The sequence below is a fragment of the Tympanuchus pallidicinctus genome, unplaced genomic scaffold, assembly GCF_026119805.1.
Source record: "Tympanuchus pallidicinctus isolate F22 unplaced genomic scaffold, pur_lepc_1.0 scaffold2, whole genome shotgun sequence".
NCBI classification, from domain to species: Eukaryota; Metazoa; Chordata; class Aves; order Galliformes; family Phasianidae; genus Tympanuchus; species Tympanuchus pallidicinctus.
The window spans coordinates 18,465,151-18,478,156 of NW_026294721.1; the positions used below are offsets into that span (position 1 = coordinate 18,465,151).

The 13,006-nt window shown below is 33.5% G+C and overlaps 1 long non-coding RNA gene across 2 annotated transcripts; it reads right to left on the reverse strand.

Moving 5' to 3' along the window:
• Positions 1-9,042: 9,042 nt before the first annotated feature.
• On the reverse strand, positions 9,043-9,669 carry LOC128080483 (uncharacterized). 2 transcript variants are annotated; one of them, XR_008206699.1, is made up of 2 exons: positions 9,616-9,669; positions 9,043-9,145 (listed from the first exon to the last, which is right to left on the reverse strand). It is a non-coding gene; the product is annotated as an uncharacterized LOC128080483 (long non-coding RNA). The 2 variants fall into 2 exon arrangements; XR_008206698.1 differs by having other exon boundaries at positions 9,043-9,193; positions 9,616-9,650.
• Positions 9,670-13,006: the final 3,337 nt, after the last annotated feature.

The window sequence follows — 13,006 nt, forward strand, 5'->3', positions numbered from 1 at the left end:
GAAAAAGATATTTTATTTAGGAGAGTATTCATTTTATCCATACAGGGAACTACATATGTAGGTGGGATATAAACTAAATCTATCCAATATTTACATATAAATGTCTGTGTATATTTTGCATATTCACATTACAGATTCTTTACAATAAACAATAAACAATAAACAATAATGTATTTGTCAGACATGTTTAAGGATTTGTGTAAAAACAGAATGGAAATAATGAACAAATTAGAATCTTCCAAACGAAACAAAATTGCCTAGTTTTTATTGTATTGAATTTTGATAGTTCAAATAAATCCTTAGAAGTTATGAACAATTTACAAACTCTTTCTTCTTTATCTTCTTGGCATCAATTCAAAGTATCCTGTTTTCATTTACTCTGTTTATTAAGAACTATAATACTGCTTGAGCTAAAATGTTATTTTCTAGATACGACAAACAATAATCACAGCTATGTTAAAAATGTGTTGACTATATTTTATATCCTTTTTATTAGAGACTTGATCGTTCTCAAGTCACATTGCATAGATTTCCTGATTTATATAATTCAGAACTGGATGATAATTTAATGAGACACCTCCTAGTTAGCATCAATCTGAGCTAAAACATTTACATCATGCTGTGCCACGCCATGAGAGAGTTTGAGCTCAGATCCAAAAAGCAGGATAGCCATTGAAGGTTGACACTGCCTGGACTAATCAGATATATTTATCAACACAGTTAATTAAAATAGACACTTTCCAAAACTTACACAGATATGTTTATTTCTGGAGATGAGAATTCTGTCATGCTCCATAGCAAAATGTAAGTATGACTGTCTTTTAATGTAGGGTTTGCATAGCATTTAGCTGTCTCAGTATAAAACTTATTCATGCGCTTCATCAGCTTCAGAGTCATGGTAATCTGTAGCCTTAAAGTGACATAGAGGACTGAAGTTCAATTTCAGTATTCATTTTGCTTTTATAAATTTTAAGTGTATCATTACTGATGTAACAAGGATCCAAAAAGATGTCATCCTTCCACTCAAAATCCTTAGGATTTGATTAGGTGTTTGCAAAGTGTGAGAGTGGGCACTTTTCCAAAAACAGTGATATCTGTTCTGGCAGTAACTGTTGCATTTTGCTTTATAGGGTGTGTTTTCCTTGTTTGTAGTAGTATCACTGGGCAAGTCATCCCCAGACTAGGCAGTTCACATTGATTTTCTCTTTTGCTCAAAAGTATTTTAATGATTCTCAGGAATAAAATTTTACCAGAGAATAGAAAGAGTGGGCTGTTTCTAAACAGAAGACAAGTTGGGTGCTATCAGCAAGGAAGTTGCAATGAAGTGTCCTAACCCAATATCACAGCACCTCAGCAAAACGGAAAAGGGCAGGCCCAGGAATAGCAGCTTCAGTCCAACAACTATCCATATCTCCAGTAAAAGGTCCATAGTGATGGAGAATGTACATAATGAAGCCAGAACAGTAATTTTACAATTCAGGATGTGTTTCAGGACTTCTGATGATAACAATGATTATCTTCAGTTATGTGCATCATTTTGCACATTTACAGGTGTTGCAATGGGTCCAGAGGAGACCGTGAAGATCATCAGGGGGCCGGAGCACTTCTGCTACAAAGGCTAAGGGAGCTGGGCTTGTTCAGTCTGGAGAAGATTTTGAGAAGACCCTACTGTGGCCTTGCAGTACTTAAGCTCTAGTGCAGGGAGTTTATAAACAAGATCGAGAGCAATTCTTTTATATGGGCAGGTAGTGATAGGACAGGGGGAAATGATTTTAAACTAAAGCAGGGCAGACTCAGATTAAATATTTGGAGGAAATTCTTTACTTAAAGAGTGGTGAGACAATGGAAAAGGTTGCCCATAGCTGTGGATACGTCATTCCTGGAGGTGTTCAAGCCCAGATTGGATGGGGCCCTGGGCAGCCTGATCTAGTGGGTAACAATCTTGTCCATAGTGGGAGGGCTGGAGCTAGATGATCTTTAGGGTCCCTTCCAACCCAAAGTATTCCATGATTCTATGAATCCATGACAGAAATTTTCTGCCTCCAAAGGCAGATTAACACTTGGTTTTAAAAGCTGTACTCATTTTTTTCCTACATTTTAAAAGCAAAGCTGAGCTGAAAAGAAAAATGACTTGTTGATATTGTACAAATTAAATCTAGTAACAAATAATAATAATAATAATAATAATAATAATAATAAAATTACACCTCAGCAGCAGAAAGTATAGATCTTAGCAGAAACAACTACTGTGAAACAAAGCTGCTGGTTGAAGATTGTGAGGACTAAGAGCAATTCATTTAGGCATCAATTATATAGCTAGGAATCCAGATGCACAATACTATTTGAGAGCACTAAACGTAAACAGCTGTTCATTTAACGGTTCTCAGTTTAATCCGCTGGTTTTACTCAGCAGTTGTAAGATTTGAGCATTTAGATAAATATAAACATTTGGGTTGGGGGAGCTTGAGTGAAAGTCTTAAGTGAACAACAGTATGAAAAAACTTGTGGTTAGCAGTTGTATTTTGTACCTCAAAGTTTCAGTCCTTAGATTCCTGACTTCAACAAAAACACAATGACATTATGTAGTAAATGGTATCACATCTTCAAGCCTCTAGCAGAGCCAAGGTATTCTCACTATTACTATTTTTATTATTATTATTATGTCCTTTATTGAACAATTCAGTACTATATGCATGCAGACTGCGGGATTAATTTCACTGTAAATCATGATAGAGTATATCAGTCCCAAGTTGAAATATATTTTTACAGTTTATTAAATGTGGGTGTGATTTATGCATGCATTTTTTAAAGCATATCATCTTCTAATTGAAATCCTCAAACCTTTAAATTGATCTTATAAGAGACAAAAATCATTAATTTATTCAGTGGAGTTTCTTAGCAAACATAAACCTAGTTATGTTTTCAGTGGAAATTACACAAGAAGCAAGTCAGTGCATTAGCTGGACATAAGTAATGTGTTAGAAGGTAAGTTGCAATGACTTATACCTGTGTCTTTTGCAAACAGCAGTGTTATAGTAGTTGTTTTCTTCTGTTTGTTAGAAGGAACAAGGAATTCAGCTCCAAGTTTCGGAAAAGTAAAGGCATTATGAAAAATAGTGTTTAAACTTTTTTTTTTTACCTAAATTTATCTGGGGATGGCACTTATAGTATCATTCTACCAAAAATGAAATGCTCTTTCTGTTTGTAATTCACATTTAGGTTAAATTGTAGTGGCACACCGCTGATCTCAAAGTAATTCATTTCCTATTTCTTTTTAAAATGAAAAGAAGATCCAGTAAATGCTTTCAGAATAGCATGTATTTCTATAGTTCATGTTGTAGTTACTTATCTTTACAGTTATTTATGTCATTTCTATCTTTGTTATGTTTCTATATTTTCACTGTGGCTTTTTCAGCTTTTATGAATGAGAATCATTATCTCTTTCGATCTAATACAAACACAAGAGTCAAAGACGAATACATAGATTAAATGTTTTTGTTGTTTTTTTTGCTAGTTTCATTAAGCTTTACAATACAATTGCAGCTTTCTCTTGTGCATTACTCAGCTCATGTGAGACCCCACCTGGAGTCTGCGTCCAGTTCTGGGGCCCTCAACACAAGAACTTGAGATGTTGGAACAGGCCCAGAGGGGCGGGGGGGGGGGGGGCACAAAGATGATCAGAGGGCTGGAGCATCTCCCCTACAAGTACAGACTGAGAGCTGAGGCTCTCCAGCCTAGAGAAGAGAAAGTTTCAGGAGGACATTATAGCAGCCTTCCAGTACCTGAAGGGAGCCTACAGTAAAGCAAGTGATTGACTTTTTATAAGGGTATGTAGCAACAGGACAAGGTTGGTTTTAGGGAAAGGAAATGGTTTTAAATTGAAAGAGTGTAGATTTAGACTAGATATTAGGAAGAAATTCTTTTCTGTGGTGGTGGTGAGACATTGGAACACTCACAGAGAGGTTACAAATTCTTCCTCCCTTGAAGCATTCAAGGCCAGGCTGGATGGGACTTTGATCAACCTGGTCTCCTGGTAGGAGGCGTCCCTGCCTATATCAGGTGGGTTGAAACTAGACGACTTGAGAAGTACCTGTGCCAAAAAATATTTGGAGACTAAGAAAGTACATTAATAGAGTATGTCTTCATTGTCAGAATCAGCATAAATCATAGAATCACTGGATTCTTAGAGTTGGAATGGACCTCTGAAAGCTGTCTAGTCCAAATCCCCTGCAATGAACGGGGACATCACAGAGAAGTCAGGTTGCCCAGGGCCTGCTCCAGCCTCATCCTGAAAGTCTCCAGGGACAGGGCATCCACCACATCACTGGGCATCCTGTTCCAGTGCCTAACCATCTGCACTGCTAAAGATTTTTTTTCCTTATTTCTAAGGGATATTAAGGAGCCTTTCACTGGATTGATCTTCACCTTTCATTGTACAGCTTTCTTTGGATTTTACATTCATCTTTATTCATGCCATGTGTGCTCAACAGGTGAGTAAAGACAGCAGCCTATCCATAAACACGTTGAAGAAAAGCAGACAGATGATCAGGCATCTGTATACTCAGGCCCTCGGAGAATAATAAACAAATGATGTTTTCACTGTTTGTTTCCATGCTGTGATGAAACCAAATGTACCTCTGAATTCCTTTTGGTGTCATTTAGATAAAAATAAAAGGACAGATATATTTGCATAAAATGGAAACAAAGAGAAGTTTTAAAAGGGATCAATATTTTATTTTTCTTACTCTAAATGAAATCAGTGCAGGAGTTCCTAATGCATAGTAGCATTTTTTCCCTTAAGAAATACAATGTATCTCAGCAGCAGCACAGGTACTTTGTTACCGTTGCTATGCCCTTTCTCCCTGTACGTTTTTCTCTTACAGTAAGCACTCAGGACATCATAAACTGAACCATTTGACATCTCTGTAGCTCATTTGTTTCCATTTTCTTCCCAAAAGATTTAGGCTTTTTTTTTTTTTTTTTTTTTTTTTTTTTTTTTTTTAATATAAAAATTGGTGTTTTCAACTTAAAAAAAACAATAATAATAAAATTCTTTCTATCCAATACATCAATTTTATTTTGCAGTGGAGTATCACAGCTAATACCCTAAACATTAACTCACAACAGAAATAAGCAGTTGAGCTGATTCTTCTGTTACTTTTGAAAAATAAATGATTCTTTATATATGTCCTCATGAATATATCAAGTTGTGAAGAGCTGAATATGAAATAGTCAGATGCTTTTTTAAAAAATACTTTTGGAACTTTAGTTTTCACCTCAGCAGTGTTTCCTTTCTCTTTAGAAATTTGTTTTTCAAATCTATTTTTGTGCAGTTGGACATTCCCTTAGATATTTTAGTGCAATTGCTCATCTTTTTCCAATAACAACTTCTCAATTCTCAGTTACTGAAGTCTGAGTTTAAAAGTCAGTGAATTCTAATACTGCAAGAGTCATGGAACAAATTATACAAATAACATAAAATCACTTTAATTTCCTAAGTTTGGGCATCTTGGACAGGCCCTGAAATTGTTAACATTCAGCATATTCTAAGAGAAAAATTGAAAAAAAAGTGATTAACACATTAACAGTAAAAAGAAAACAGGAATACATATGTATTTTCTGAATTACAATAACATACATAAAATGCGTTAACCAAAAATATGTTCATATTAATAATTCATATTAATTGGTATTAATTATACATGTTTACATGAGTATACAAGTACTAAATAAGTGTGTCATCATCACTTTGTTATATAGAATTCTATGTGCCTTTGTCAAAAACCCAGTAGGTAACGTGTTGTTTTTGTCTAGTGGAAGGTGTGAAATGAACATTGCTAACTCAGTGCAAGATGAACTGTTTGGAAAGTTTAAAATATTTGATTCTTCTCATTTTATTTTTGTTTTCATAGCAAACTTAGTAAAACAAAAGATGTTCCGTAAAACAAAACACTGAAACCAGTATGACAGAAGATGACAAATAGCCATGTTAACTATTTTTGTAAGGCAATTTAAGGAATCTTATGTAATGAAGTAATAGGGATTTCAAACACCAATAATTTCAGATTTCCCATGAAGATATTTGATGTTCCCCACTACAAAAATTTCAACCATTATTACTATTAAATCCACTATTACTGAAGTGAGTATGACCAAATTCCATCTATTCAGATGGAATTTACAATTTACATCAATGGTTAGGAGAAACAAAAAAAAAAAAAAACTATGGAGCATTTATCATATATATAAATGTAAAGTACAATTTATCTGAGACCGCAGTTACACAAGTGACATCAGTTTCTGGAAAAAAAGTCTTTAAACATCAAATTATATTAGCAAGGTTTTTTTTTTTTTTTTTTTTTTTTTTTTTTTTTTTTTTTTTTTTAATATTGTAGTTTCAGGAGACAAAAACAACAGGGAACTATTAATTTTAAGTGTATATTTCAAATTTTTCAGTGTAGATATATTTAAATATCAGTAGATTTCAGGTACAAACAGAAAAAACAGAGAACATTGCTGTTTAGTTGACTCAAAGACCTCTTCTTTTCCCCTTAAGGTCATCATATTGATTCTGGCAAAAAAACCCTGTAAATATGAAATCCTCCAGTCAATAAGCTTAATACCGACCTAAAAAAGTCAATATATGCTTACTAGCAGCAAAATAGTCACAGAATTTAGCTCAGGATACTCTGTTTTGTATAATCCTCTCTGTTAAAAGCAGACGGGTGTCTGCGTCTTTATGTTTTGAAGGAGTGAAAATATTCTTTGCTGGGAAAAAAAAGAAATAAACATTTTCAAAACTTCAAAACTGTCAATGGTCTTTATTGGTATGTACTTTTCTGCGTTAATATGAGATTAATAATAGCATTCCAACAAAGTTGGATGCTTTAAACAACTTCCCTTACGGAAGCAGTCACACAGAAACCTTAATCCAAAACAGAGTATTTCAAAACTAAGGAAGAAAAAAAAAAGAATCACTCACTGAAGTGTGTGTAAAAAGGCTCTAATCTTGCTCATGGTAACTCAGGCAATATTAACCACTTCCTGTCAGTTCTCCTTTCAAAGTTAAAAATACATATGTGAAGACATACATAGAATGCACTTCCAAGTCCTGTTAAGACAACATAACATAAAAATGCAACAAAAGTATATTTAGATATCCTAAGATTGTAGAAAAAGATTTGTTGCTGAGAGTCAGAAAAAAATAAAGGATGATTGATGGTAGTATTTTCTTCTGCAGAAATAATTGATGCAGTCTTAAAAATTTTCTCTTTGCATTAAAATATTATTCCAAATGGAAAATATTTGCTTTAAGACTTCAACTTTTTCTCTAGGAACATTCTTTTTCCTTCAATAGACATTTTACCAGATGCCATCAGTTTAGTTCAATGCTCAGTCTTCCCAATTTCTCTTTAAAATCATTCAGAAATTGAGGAGGATGAGCAAAAAGGATAGCAAAGTTACTGAAGTTACAAAAAAAATCTGAACCTGTGTTTACTAAATACAGGTATCAGTGTATGCTGTCAACGTAGTTTAAATTTTTGAGTATCACTATTTTACCACATTATAGTGTCAAAACACATTTCTCTCAATTCATTGTTTTATACATGTTCAGCCAAATAATGTCTTGTCTTGGATATGGTCCGTACTTTTCCATGCTTCAATTAACAAGCTGCGTATTTGGAAATATATGTCATGAAAGCTGATGTGTAATTTTCCCTTTAGTCCTGACAGAAAGAATGAAATACACTGTGATTCTAGAGCTTATAAAGTTCAGATGCTCAACCATATGAGTAGTACAGCATATTAATTGATGTTAAAACTTATTTACTCATAATTGTCTCTCATTGAAGGTTAATTTCTCTTAGTAAGCATGTACCAACTCTTTGTAGTCAATAATCCATTGAATGTTGCTAAGCAGTAGTAATACAAACAAGTGGGAAAAACATCTAAAATGAGGGGATAATGAGGGCCAAATTCAATTTGAAAACTGTGCATTCAGTGAAATAGGTTTTGTTTTTTTTTTTCATATCAGTATTAGCAGAACAAAAACAGCCTTTACATACTCAGAAAGAGAACTTGCACATTTACCATGTGACTACTGATTTCAAATATCTTTGTTTTAGTCTTTAAACTGAAGAATTTCTGTATTATTTTCAGAAATAGGGAAATAGTCTCCAGGGTATTAAATTGAGAACTGAAAATCTAGTATAGCTATCAAAAGCAAACAAAGACAAAAAGATACACATGAAAGAATACCTCAATCTGTGTATCTCATATCTTTTATTACACAGTGAGTTGAATCTACTCAATATATATGCTAATTATCTCAAGTTGCAGTACATGTGTCAATGCACAGATATAAAAATATTGATGTCCTTAATTAGGTTATATAAATCCTGGCCTGTATATTCTCAGAAAGAATTACAAAACATTTGAGGTAGAAACATGCTTTTGGAGATCATCCAGTCCTACCACTCTACTCAAAGCAAGGAGAATTTGAGCAGGTTCCTCAGAGATATGTTCAGTCACATTATGAAAATCTACAGAGATGGAACTTCCAAGTCTCTCTGAGCATTCTGCTACTCTGCTTGATTGCCTGCACAGAAAAAAAAAAAAAGCTGGACTTTCGTTTATTTATTTGCTTGTTCATTGCTCTTTTCCCCTTCACTGTATCCCATAAAGACTCTATCTCCCTTACTCATTCCCATCATATATATATATATATATATATATATATATATATATCAGATATTAATAGAGATAAATATCAGGGAGACCTCTTTAAGTCCTCTCTTCTTCAGACTTAAGAGTCTCAGCTCTCTCAGGCTTTCCTTACATGATATATTTTTTGGTCCTTCACTATGCTTTCTCCAGTATGTCTATGTCTTCCTTGTATTGGAGAGCACAGAACTGGACCCAGCACTCCAGAGTTATTTTACTTGAAGGATTATTTTCAACGACCTGCTGACAATGACCTGAGACAGCTGTAGAATACTGGGGTTTTTGTTGTTGGTGGTGGGTTTTTTTCTTCTTCTTCTGGTGAGGGCACATTGCTAGCTCCTGTTCCATTTATGATCCATGAGAAATTCCAAGTCCTTTTCTGAAAAAAACTGCTTTCTAGGCAAATGAGCACCATCCTGTTCTAAAATATGAAGTTACCGAACACTCCAAAAGTATGGCATTTGCTTTCCTAAATGATGGCATAAACATTAACCAGAAGCTACCATGTTTGTGTATAGTTTTTATGCGTTGTTTTTTTTTTCTTAATTACCATAAAATTTGAGCTGTGACATAATGCTTTAATTAGAAGTAATTTTAAATCCAAAATGCATTAATATAATTATTTGTTATGGTATTAGCATTTATTTTAAAAATGATTATATTTTAAAATGAATTGCAGTTTGGGGCCTTTTTTGGCTTTGATTTTATTTACTGATAGAATTTACTACATCCTTAGCAGTAATAGAAAAAGAGTCTATGTGCCAAAGCTGTGTTCACAAGGAAGATAAAATAATATTCTCTGTACAATCAATGAATATATAGATGATATAGCACATCCAAGAGCTTGGCTGATGCAATTATTGCACTAGAGTAGGAAAGAAGGACACTCACCCTATCCTGGACTCACACAGTAAACTCCAGCACAGTGAATCTCCAGAAGAGATCCTTCCCCACATATCTCTTAAATGGGTCTAGGGGAGGTGGAGTCAGGCTCCACCCCTTTATGCAGCCCAGGTGAATTGCCTTTGCTTGTGCTCCCATGGCTGGCTCATTGCTCGCTTCAGGTGATTAATCAGAGGTTCAGGCTGTGATTCAGCAGCCCCATACAGTTCTCACTATATGAACATTCTACCAAAACAACTAATTTTACTTTCCTGGTGCTTAATTCTGTAAACGCATAAGGAAAAATGGCATTAACTTCCTTTTCTTCTCCTTGCACAGAGGATTTTACACACACGCACTAGATTTTAAAGGGTGAATCTAAATCTTCCAGAAAGGATAAGAACAGTTTCAGAAGAGTTCCACTTTCTTCTTTTCTTTCAGATGCTAGTAAAGTAGACAATAAAAGAATTCTGAATGAGATATTTCAGTGAGATATCTAATTCCTTGCTCCATTGTAAGGTCAATTCAAAATACTAATACTATCCTTGACAATCTAGTAATTCCAACAGTGGTATAGTTTATGCAGTTAGAATTTCTTTCCCAGTGTGCTAGCAGAATTATGAGGCAAGCAAGATTAGAATAGATGTGGAATCCTAGTGGCACTTCTACAGTTATGAAAATCTAAGTAAAATTAATTTAGTATGAGGAAGAGCTTTCTGTAGTTCCGTTCTGGCACTGAATAATAAAATTTAATCAAACACTAATCAAGTAACAGCCCTGCAGGATGCTATTTTAAAATACATATATATTTTCCTTAAAAGAGTGTATTTTTCTTTTTCAGATCTATGCAGTACTATCACAGTTACTTTTTAAATAAAGTTTGTCTTCTTTCCACTGGTAATTCCTTGAGAGAATAAGACTTGCCAGAAAGGTTGATCTGATAACAGAAAACATCATCAGTTACTGAGTTTGCAGAACTCTCATTTCAAAAGGAGAAAAAGCCCACATGCAATCCCTCTATTGAAGTTTGAATTAAAATTAGGAAGTAAAATTATAGGGATACAGTAATTTTTGCTATCTTTCACTTCTTAGGTCCTGTTTCACATGGAGAACAGTGAAACTTTATATGCTGAATTTCTATTTATTTTCTACGAACACTTAATACAAATTGAATAAGTATATCAGTATTTAAATTATTTTAATATCTTTCCCAGTAAAAAAAAAAAAAAAAAAAAAAAAAAAAAAAAAAAAAAAAAAGGACAAGTAATATGTTTTGGAGGCAGTTAGCGGACTTCTAATAAAATGCATATTTGAAATACATATTTATCCTGAAAGAATTAATACAGAGTTCTGTACAGTCTGAGGGAAGAAATTTCTATGGATTTAGATAGGATAAAAGAGAAGATTATAAAAAGCAATATAAATTAAAAAACATAGTAACGTGTTATAGTAGGCAAAACTGTATTTGTAATAACTGATGTTTCTAGAGAGTTGATCAATATAATCTAAGACTGAATATTTCAAATGTAACACACAGACTTTATTGTAATAAACCTGCTCATATGTCTTTTGACATTTTGCCTCTCTCACATTCAGTGTGCTATTTAAAAGTTCCAATTAAATAATGATCATTTTTTACTATAAACCAAGTATAACATATTAGAACCTACCACTTAAGACATATCCTGATTTTCCATGTCTACAATATAAAAGCAATAAACTGTACAAAGCATAATGTTTTTATGCTACACAAGTGTTCTTGCTCCTAGAGACTTCACAGAATTGTAGGGGTTGGAAGGGACCTCCAGAGATCGTCGAGTCCAACCCCCCTGCCAAAGCAGGTTCCCTACAGCAGGTAAAGTATATTATGTTCCTAATGCTTGATTCATTTATTCAGTGTAGGAAATTAACGTATCATCAAATGGTTCTAAATGGTTCTAAATTTTGGTATGCATATTAATGTATCTATTTTACCTTATTCATTGATATGGAAGGAAAGAAAACTACTAATGGGCAAAAACAGTAGAATTCTATGCAAGAGAAACTGGAGAAGTGGATCATTGGAAGACTGGTTTTAGCTCAGATATAGCAAAACATTTTCCAAAACAAATACTATTTTCTTTAAACTCTCAATAAAATGATAAAGAGAAAGAAGTTAATAGATTGACTCACTATTTGTGCTCTACACTCTGAATGAAATTCTGTAGCTCACAAATTTGTCATACGAAAATAAAGTGGTAAATATAGGTCACTTCTTAGCTCCCATACATTTTAAAAATGTTTTTTACATGTAGCTTGGAAGAAAATCATGATATGTTCTCAGTAAAAAAAAAGAAGCTAAGTTAAACTAGGAGGTGATGAAATGTCTACACTTTCAGCTGTATCTGAAATGACATAAACAACTTCAGCTACAAATAGAGCCAGGGACATATGTTTATAGTTAAGAAATAACTTTATTAGAGTTAATGGGAGTAAAATTGATCTTCTGAATAGTCATAATGGCCACTAGAAATCTAGATAATTTAGTTACGAGAATTTCCAAAAGCATATGTACTTTAAAATCATAGTGATATTACTGCATCGGGATATACACAATAGATTACTGCAGGAATGTTACAGCATTAATTTAATAGGCATGACCTGTTCTATGTAATTGATCACATGGATTATTCATACTGTATGATAAATTTGAGATAACTTGACATCTTTACAGTTCATTCTATTGTGTATATTTCAGGCTTAGACTAAGCGTACAGGTACTTATTGCAGAGGAGCCAAAATGAATTAGCTTACTAGATCTGACAACCTGATTGCTTGTCTATAACCTGTTTACAGGTTCTGAGAAGATCTTTTAAAAGTCTAAGTCAGGTACACACATAATAACTTTATTCAGTGACAGAACTGGTTAGGACTGTTTGTAATGGATTTTGTAATACCAATAGACTTCCATTTTTATTTCATAATCGTAAAATACTCTAAGGCAACATTAACATTAGAGAGAATCCCACTGAAGAGTTAGATCATTTGAAGATAAAAGCTAAAATTCACAAAGGCACATAGGTGCTTGAGGGCATGACTACACATGAGCAAAGAGTCAGCTGGCCAGATGAAAAGTAGCTCTGGTATTGAAGTTATGTATGTGTATTTACACAGTGGTGTGCCAGAATTCATCAGTTCTTATGAGCAAAGAACACAGAAGTAAAACTTGGCAATACGAGTTAATGCTATACCTATGTTTTTATGTAGCCATTTCTGCTTAAATAGAGTGTATTTGATAATAAAGATCAAAATAAAGGACAATTACTATTTCAGACGTATTTGTGCTGTATCAACTTACAGTATTAACTGAAATACTAAAGAGAATTACAGAGGAGAGAATTACATTCAAAATATTCTTCTC